General features: G+C 50.7%; 1 protein-coding gene and 1 long non-coding RNA gene across 5 annotated transcripts in view; one reads left to right on the plus strand and one right to left on the minus strand.

The window, feature by feature from the left end:
- Window positions 1–4,248, minus strand: part of LOC113225305 — a 9,315-nt gene extending 5,067 nt beyond the window's left edge. The window contains exon 1 of the long non-coding RNA XR_003309963.2: window positions 3,849–4,248. This is a non-coding gene — a long non-coding RNA (uncharacterized LOC113225305). The remainder of the gene's footprint in view (window positions 1–3,848) is intronic.
- ZER1 (zyg-11 related cell cycle regulator) overlaps window positions 3,454–8,987 on the plus strand; it is a 43,752-nt gene continuing 38,218 nt past the window's right edge. For 3 of the 4 annotated variants that reach the window (XM_026457107.2, XM_023217002.3, XM_026457109.2), the window contains exon 1: window positions 3,454–3,816. The gene's annotated coding sequence lies outside the window, so the exon portion shown is untranslated. Of the gene's footprint in view, window positions 3,817–7,189; window positions 7,462–8,987 lie in introns of those variants that run through there. The other variant, XM_026457108.1, reaches the window with a different exon arrangement.

The raw sequence follows: 8,987 nt of genomic DNA on the forward strand, positions 1-8,987 counted from the left end.
GCTGGAGTGCAGAGGTGTGATCTTGGCTCACTGCAAGCTCCGCCTCCCGGGTTTACGCCATTCTCCTGCCTCAGCCTCTCGAGTAGCTGGGACTACAGGCGCCCACCACCTCGCCTAGCTAGTTTTTTGTATTTTTTAGTAGATACAGGGTTTCACCGTGTTAGCCAGGCTGGTCTTGATCTCCTGACCTGGTGATCCGCCCACCTCAGCCTCCCAAAGTGCTGGGATTACAGGCTTGAGCCACCGCGCTCAGCCCCTTCCTTCCTTCCTTCCTTCCTTTCCTTCTTTCTTTCCTTCCTTCCTTCCTTCCTTCCTTCCTTCCTTCCTTCCTTCCTTCCTTTCTTTCTTTCTTTCTTTCTTTTTTTTCTTCCTTCCTTCCTTTCTTTCCCTTTCTCTTTCTTTCTTTCTTTCTTTCTTTGTCTTTCTTTCTTTCTTTCTCTTTCCTTTTCTTTCTCTCCCTCTTTCTCTCTCTCTCTTTCCTTCCTTCCTTCCTTCTTTCTTTTCTTTTTTTTTTTGAGACAGAGTCTTGCTCTGTCACCCAGTCTGGCCTCAGCCTCCCAAGTAGCTGGGACTACAGGCAGATGCCACTACACCTGGCTAACTTTTTTTTTTCTTTTTTTTTGGTATTTTTAGTAAAGACAGGGTTTCACCGTGTTGTCCATCTCAGGTGTTGTCCACCTCAGCCTCCCAAAGTGCTGAGATTTCAGGCACGAGCCACCACGCCCTGCCTAGACGCTCTTTTCTTGAGGAACCCTTTCTTGACAGGTGCCCCCCTCCATTCCAAGAACTAAGTTTATGGATTTTTTTTCTTGCATAGTACCTTTTAATCTTTGACCACCTACAGCTATGTTCGTACAGTCTTGAATCCTTAAAAAAGCTGTTGGGCTTGGTGCAGTGACTCACAACCTATATTCTCAGCAGACGGGGTTGTCGAGGCTGAGGCTTAAGCCCAAGAGTTGGAGATCAACCTGGGCAACATAGGGAGACCCCATTTCTACAAAAAATACAAAAATTAGCTGGGCATGGTGGTGAGCACCTGTAGTCCCAGCTACTCGGGAGGCTGAGGTTGGAGGATTGCTTGAGCCCAGGAGATGGAGGTACAGTTTTATGCTCCTTAAGATAGATATAATCAGAGAGACAGTAACGATTGTTGATGAGGATGTGGCTATATGGGAACTCTCATATTAATACATCGCTTGGGCTGGGCGTGGTGGCTCACGTCTGTTTTATCAGCACTTTGGGAGGCCAAGGCGGGCAGATCACAAAGTCAGGAGTTCGAGACCAGCCTGGCCAACATGGTGAAACCCCGTCTCTACTAAAAATACAAAAGTTAACTGGGCGTAGTGGTGCATGCCTGTAATTCCAGCTACTTGGGAGACTGAGGCAGGAGAATCGCTTGAACCTGGGAGGCAGAGTTTGCAGTGAGCCAAGATTGTGCCATTGCACTCCAGTCTGGGCAACAAGAGTGAAACTCTGTTTCACAAAAAAAAAAAAAAAAAAAAAAAAAAAAAAGCCCGGTTTGGTGGGTCACGCCTGTAATCCCAGCAGTTTGGGAGGCCAAGGTGGCCTGATTGCCTGAGCTCAGGAGTTCGAGACTAGCCTGGGCAACATGGTGAAACCCTCTCTCTACTAAAATTAAAGAAAATAATAATAATAATAAGCCGGGTGTGGCAGCATGTGCTGCCTGTAGTCCCAGCCACTCTGGAAGCTGAGGCAGGACAATTGTTTGAACTCGGGGCGGGTGGAGGTTGCAGTGAGTGGAGATCAAGCCACTGCACTCCAGCCTGGGCAACACTGCCAGACTCTGTCTCAAACAACAACAAAAAAAGAAAGAAAACAGAAAACAAATAGGAAATTTGAAACAAATAGCAGGCCGGGCACTGTGGCTCACGCCCATAATCCCAGCACTTTGGGAGGCCAAGGTGGGCAGATCACAAGGTCAGGAGATTGAGACCATCCTGGCTAACACGGTGAAACCCTGTCTCTACTAAAAATACAAAAAATTAGCCAGGCGCCTTGGCGGGTGGGCATCTGTAGTCCCAGCTACTGGGGAGGCTGAGGCAGGAGAATGGCGTGAACCCAGGAGGCGGAGCTTGCAGTGAGCCCAGACTGAGCCACTGCACTCAAGCCTGGGCGACAGAGAGAATCTCCGTCTCAAAAAAAAATAGAAACAAATAGCAAAATGGACTTAGAGTCAACCAGGAAAATAATCACAGTGAATGTAAAGGTCTAAACACTTCAGGTAAAAGGCAGAGTTTCTCACATTGGATAGAAAAGCAAGCCCCGGGCTCATGCCTGTAATCCCAGCATTTTGGGAGGCTGAGGTGGGCGGATCACCTGAGGCCAAGAGTTTGCGGCGACCAGCCTGCCCAACATGGCAAAACCCTGTCTCTACTAAAAATACGAAAATTAGCCGGTCGTGATAGCAGGCGCCTGTAATCTCAGCTACTTGAAGGCTGAGGCAGAACTGCTTGAACCCGACGAGTTTGCAGTGAGCTGAGGGCCATCGCCCTCCAGCCTGGGCAACAGGAGGAAAACTCCGTTTCTCAAAAAAAAAAAAAAAAAAAAAAAAAAAAAAAAAAGGAAAAAAAAAAAAAAATAAATCCAGAGAAGAAATGATGGTGTTTTGAGATGGAGTCTCCCTCTGTGGCCCAGGCTGGAGTGCAGTGGTGCGATCTCAGCTTATTGCAACCTCTGACTCCTGGGTTAAAACGATTCTGCTGCTTCAGTCTCTTGAGTAGCTGGGATTACAGGCGCGCACCACCACGCTCGGCTAAACTTTTGTATTTTTAGTAGAGACGGCGTTTCACCATGTTGGCCAGGCTGGTCTCCAACTCCTGACCTCAGGTGATCCGCGTGCCTCGTCCTCCCAAAGTGCTGGGATTACAGGCGTGAGCCACTGCGCTCGGCCAGAAGGGACTGGTTTGAGAGGATCCTCAGGACTTGGAGACTGGACAAGGGGCCCAGGGAAATGCAGGGGCCGACGTCGCCTCCCAATTTCCCATCTGGAAGCTCGGTTGCCTGGTGGCTCATGCCCTAGATGGAGGTTAGGAGCATGTTTTGGGGGACGGTGATGACTGCGGGTGGACACGCGAGTGGACGTTCACCCGTGGAGAACCCAAGACATGTTCAGTAGGGCGCTGGATGGAGGGAGCTGGCGCCCAGAGTCAGTCCTGCCCTTCAGCAGTGTTGGGCTCAGGTGAACCGCAGCTCCCGGTTGGGCACTGATCCCGGGGTCCCACGAACAGGCCCCTCCGAGGCCAGGGAGAGCCTTGAATGACGCGTTCTCTCAGGTGGCCTGGGGACGTACCCCGCGGCCTCCTCCCCCGGCCTAATGTGCCCGGCCCGGGAAAGGAGCCGCCCGCCGGTCCCCGGAACCTTCTGCCGTCGCCGCCCGCGTTAGCCGCGGGACTAATCGGGGGAACCCGTTCGCTGTTGCTAAGGGGTGGCCCCGGAAGTGACGCGCCCCGGGTTTGTTGACAGCGGAGGCGGCGGCGGCTGCAGCCTCCGAGCCGTAGGAGCCGGATCGGGGGAGGGGCCGGGCCCGGGAGCCTCAGCCCCGCCGGCAGCCCTGAGGGCAAGGTAACCGCCACGGGGTCCCCGTCACGACCCCGTTCCTCCCGGAGCTCCAGTCCCCGGGATCCCAAGCTCCGCCCCGCCGACCCCCGTCTTCCCTGGACCCCGGGTCTAGCCTGACGAGATCCCCAACCTCCTGAGGTTCTCTGGCCCCGGATTCTCCTGGGCTGCATTCTCCGCTCCTCCTCGCCTGCGAAGCATCACGTCCGATTCCCGACGCTGAGGGCAGCCCCATCCAGGGTAGGTCCCGTACCCCGGGCCAAGGGATGTACCTGCGTCCTCCTCCTTCGTCTCCTGCCTACGGGGCCTAAGCATCGCCGCTGCAACCACTCTCTGAGGTCCATCTTGGCCAGTGGTGGGAGGGCTCCTTTCTGTATCCCTGCCGCCAGGTCTGAGAATCGTGTCTTTAAAACTGAGCTCCCTTCCTCCAGAAAGAAAATGACGCTCTGTCGTTTGCCCCTACAAGATGGGGGATCGGTGTAGGCTGAAAGGGCCACCCTCTGCCCCTCCTACCTGTTGGATGAGCTTAGGTTCCCCCAGAGAAGTGCTTAGAAGCTCAGGGACGACTTGGATTCTGGATCAGCTCCCAAAAGGGATGAGACAAAGTATAGGGAAATCCAACAGGGTGAGGTTGCAACCGGAGGGCCAAGGGAGCCGGCCCGACAGGTGAGTTGATAGTGAAACTGACTGTGCTGGCCACTATGGCTCTGTGGGTGGAACTTGTCTTGGCTGCTCTTTGACCGAAAGAGCCCCAGATTTCCAGTCTTTGCCTGTGTTTGTCAGTCCATTCGTTTTGTTTTTCTTTTCTTCCTTTTTTTTTTTTTTTTTTTTTAATAGAGGTGGGGTATCACTATGTTATCCAAGCTGGTCTCCAACTCCTGGGCTTGAGTGATCCGCCCCCTCCAGCCTCCAAAAGTGCTGGCAATACAGGCATGAGCCACCGCGCCCGGCTAGTGCATTTGATTTTTAAGGGGAGGGGAATATCTGATGTCTTGGGAAAATCCTCCCATATATGATCTTTCACAGAATGTTTCTCTTCAGGCTTCAAACTGGTTAGGATGAGCATGAAAGGGTGGCTTTGAAAAGAGTCACAGGAGGCTATACTTAGAGCAGAAAGTGGTGGCCAGGGGTGAAGGGCCTCGCTACTTTGGTTCATTTGTTCATTCAGCAAATAATAAACATGATATATAAGGTGGTAATAAGTGCTTTGGAGAAAAATAAAGAAGGAAGGACCATGGGGAGGGAGTTGGGAGTTGTCTTTTTATAGAGGGTGTTCAGGGAAGGTCTCTAGTAAGGTGACCTTTGAGCAGAGATAAGTGAGGGAGCAAGCCAGGTAGCTCTCTTGTGGCAGAGCATTCCACAGCAAATGCAAAGGTCCTGTGGTCATATGGCTGGTGAGTTGAAGAAACAGCATGAGGGCCAGGCACAGTGGCTCACGCTTGTAATCTCAGCACTTTGGGAGGCTGAGGCAGCTGGATCACCTGAGGTCAGGAGTTCAAGACCAGCCTGACCAACATGGTGAAACCCCATCTCTACTAAAAGTACCAAAAAAATTTCGCTGGCCATGGTGGCTCATGTCTGTAATCCCAGCTACTCAGGAGGCTGAGGCAGGAGAATCGCTTGAACCCAGGAGGTGGAGGTTGCAGGGAGCCGAGATTGTTCCGTTGCACGCCAGCCTGGGTGACAAGAGTAAGACTCTGTCTTAAAAAAAAGAAAGAAACAGCGGGACGATAGGGGACTGGAGCAGGTTGAAGAAGGGGAAGAGTGGTTGGCAATAAAGTCAGAGAACAGTGGGGACCAGATAATGGTGGGGAAGACATCAGGGGCTGCCCTTGTGATACAGGGCCACAGAGTGTCTAATGGGGACACCCTTTCAGAACTGTACTTGTTGAAGTGTCTGATGGTTGGAGAAAATACAAATTTGTTTTAGATGACAAATGGCCATTGTGCTTGGGGCTTCGGTTGTAAGTACCCTTCTTCCATCTTTATAATGACCATTGATGGAATAAATACGAAGAATCATGGTCACAGAGAACTGTGATTAAATCAAGTTAAGTTATGCTGCTGCTTCCTGGTTGTGAGAATGTGGGCATGGGAGCTTTTTCCACCTCAATCTTCTCTTCTGGAAAATATGGCAGGCTGGGCGTGGTGGCTCACACCTGTAATCCCAGCACTTTGGGAGGCAGGTGGATCACCTGAGGTCAGGAGTTCGAGACCAGCCTGGCCAACATGGTGAAACCCCATCTCTACTAAAAATACAAAAATTAGCTGGGTGTGGTGACACATAACTGTAATCCCAGCTACTGGAGAGGCTGAGGCAGGAGAATCGCTTGAACCTGGGAGGCAGAGGTTGAACTGAGCTGAGATCACACCACTGCAGCACTCCAGCCTGGGCGACAAGAGTGAAACTCCATCTCAAAAAAAAAAAAAGAAAGAAAGAAAAGAAATTAGGGCTGTTGGATTAAATAAAATCATGGACTGAAGTGCTTAATGCAATATTTCACACAAAGTGCTCAATAGCGGTCACCCTGATGATGATGTGATGATGAGAAATGTGGGCATGTATGTCTGCCTCAGAGCCATTCGTTTTAGCACTAGCTGGTGGTGTCACCAGCTCTAGCTGCCTCCATCAGTTAGTAGGATTTGAAGAAATATTGGGGAAGGCAAGATAGAAACTTCTTGACACCCCTCAGAGGTAACAGTGGGTTAATATTCTGCAGGGAGGAGGTTAGCTTGGTCCTGGCTTTTTTGACAGCAGCAGAAGGTGATGGGGACTTTTAAAAAAGAGCCCAGCACTTCCAGCAATTTGGGAGGCCAAGGCGGGAGGATCGCTTGAGGCCAGGAGTTTGAGACCAGTCTGGAGAACATAGGGAAACCCTATCTCTAAAAAAAAAGAAAAAAAAAAATTAAAAAAGAGCCCAGCAAATTTCCATTCTTGCATTCTACCACATAAAACAGCAAAATGAGGGTGTTGAAATGAATGTGACTTGGAGACAGGTGGGGAGGGGCAGTGTATGCTGGGCCTAGATATGTGGTTGGAGTGTGCGTGGCTGATCTACGGGTAGAGGCTGTTGATCCTGAAGCGCCCGGCAGAGGCTAAGATTATCCAGCCTGCCTTATAGGAAGCAGAACCACAGTTGATCTCCCTCCTTACACCCCAAGCCCGGACCGTATCCTCAGGCCTGGGACACAGGCTGAGCAGGGCAACTGGGCCAGAGGGTTTGAAAATGAAAGGTCGGAGCACTTAGGAGCTGAGAGCCAGCATATTAGGGTAGGCTGTTGTGGGTAGAGCCCCAGGCTGGTGACCTGGGGACCTGGTTCAAGCCCCGCTCTGCTGCTGGCTTGCTGTGTGAGTTAGGTAGGTTCCATCCCCTCTCTGGGCCTTAGTTTTCCTATCTGTACATTTAGAATAATAGCTTTTCCTTGCCTCCGACTAACTCTGAAGGCTGTTGGGAGGATGAAATGAGACATAGGTTGTGAATGAATTAGGTGTGCTCTGAAGCTGTCTGCAAAGGTGTTATCATTAGTACCGCTAGGATTCTGCAGACACGTTTGGGCAGTCCACTAGCTGGAAGACTGCTCTTGGCACTGTGGTTTTTTTGCTTGGCTTCAGTAACTCACCTGTTCTGGACTCCTGAGACGTGAGTGCAGAGACCCCTGTCTGGTTATCTATTTGTGGACCACTGTCTTATATCTGGCGCAATCGCTGAAACTGATTTTCCAGCTTCGGAGATGCAGAAGAGTCTCTCGAAGCATTATTCTCAGGAACATCACTCTTCATAATTATTGGTCACCACCTTCCTGCCATCCTTTCATGGCATCTCCTCAGCAACCCTGTTCACAACATACGCTACACAGCGTGTGCCACTCGCAGCATGCTGACAGGTAAGGACCTTGATAAATATTGAGGCTGGAAAACATTGGCTGGGGACCTTGTGGAGCTGAGGCTCTGTCACCGGCATTGAGCCACTCACATACTCTGTAATGGAGACCCCAGGAATCACACAGGGACTCTGCCCTCAGGAAGCTTTCAATGCTGTGGCCAAAAAATGACATATGCCCACGGAGTGGTTACCAGCAGTACTGGATCATGTGAGCTCAGTGCCTAAGTTGTAAGGAAGTGGTGGAGGCTCATGGAACAGAAGGGAAAGCTGAGGTTGGAGAAAGATCCCTCCCCCATGGCATAATGGCAAGGAGCTTGAACTTTAGGTTCAGGTATTTACTGGAGGACCTTGTGAAACTCATTGCGCATCTTTGAACCATTGTCTCGTTATCTGGGAAACAAAATGATAATATGTACCTCATAAGTTATCTGTGGCAGCCGGGTGTGGTGGCTCACACCTGTAGTCCCATCTCTTTGGGAGGCCGAGGTGGGTGGATTGCTTGAGACCAGGAGTTTGAGACAAGCCTGGGCAACATGGTGAGACCTCATCTCTACAAAAAATAAAAATAAAAAAATTAGCCAGGTCTGTTGGTATACACCTGTAGTGACAGCTATTCCAGAGGCTAAGGTGTGAGATTGCTTGAACGTGAGAGGTGGAGGTTGCAGCGAGCTGAGATCGTACCACTGCACTCCAGCCTGGGTGACAGAGTGAGACCCTGTCTTAAAAGAAAAATAAATAAATAAGCCGACCGTGGTGGCTCACACCTGTAATCCCAGCACTATGGGAGGCCGAGGCAGGTGGATCACCTGAGGTCAGGAGTTTGAGACCAGCCTGGCCAACATAGCAAAACCCCGTCTCTACTAAAAATACAAAAATTAGCCAGGCGTGGTGGCGGGCACCTGTAATCCCAGCTACTTGGTAGGCTGAGGCAGGAGCAGGAGAATTGCTTGAACCCTGGAGGCAGAGGCTGCAGTGAGCTGAGATCGCGCCATTGCACTCCAGCTTGGGCAACAAAAGCAAAACTCTCTCAAAAATTAAAAATAAATATAAATATAAATAAATAACAAAAAGTAAGTTATTTGTGGCTTGGATGTAATCAGGATGGAAAGGCGGGACCACTGGGCCTGTTTTTTTTTTTTTTTTTTTGAGACGGAGTGTCACTCTGTCACCCAGCCCGGCCAATTTTTGTGATTTTTGTGGGGTTTTTTTTGTTTTTTGTTGTTGTTGGTTTTTTTTTTTTTTGAGACGGAGTCTCGCTCTGTCGCCGCCGGGGCTGGAGTGCAGTGGCCGAATCTCAGCTGACTGCAAGCTCCGCCTCCCGGGTTTACGCCATTCTCCTGCCTCAGCCTCCGGAGTAGCTGGGACTACAGGCGCCCGCCATCTCGCCCGGCTAGATTTTTGTATTTTTTAGTAGAGACGGGGTTTCACCGTGTTAGGCAGGATGGTCTCCATCTCCTGACCTCGTGATCCGCCCGTCTCCGCCTCCCAAAGTGCTGGGATTACAGGCTTGAGCCACCACGCCCAGCT

The sequence above is a fragment of the Piliocolobus tephrosceles genome, chromosome 14 (genome assembly GCF_002776525.5).
Source record: "Piliocolobus tephrosceles isolate RC106 chromosome 14, ASM277652v3, whole genome shotgun sequence".
NCBI lineage: Eukaryota > Metazoa > Chordata > Mammalia > Primates > Cercopithecidae > Piliocolobus > Piliocolobus tephrosceles.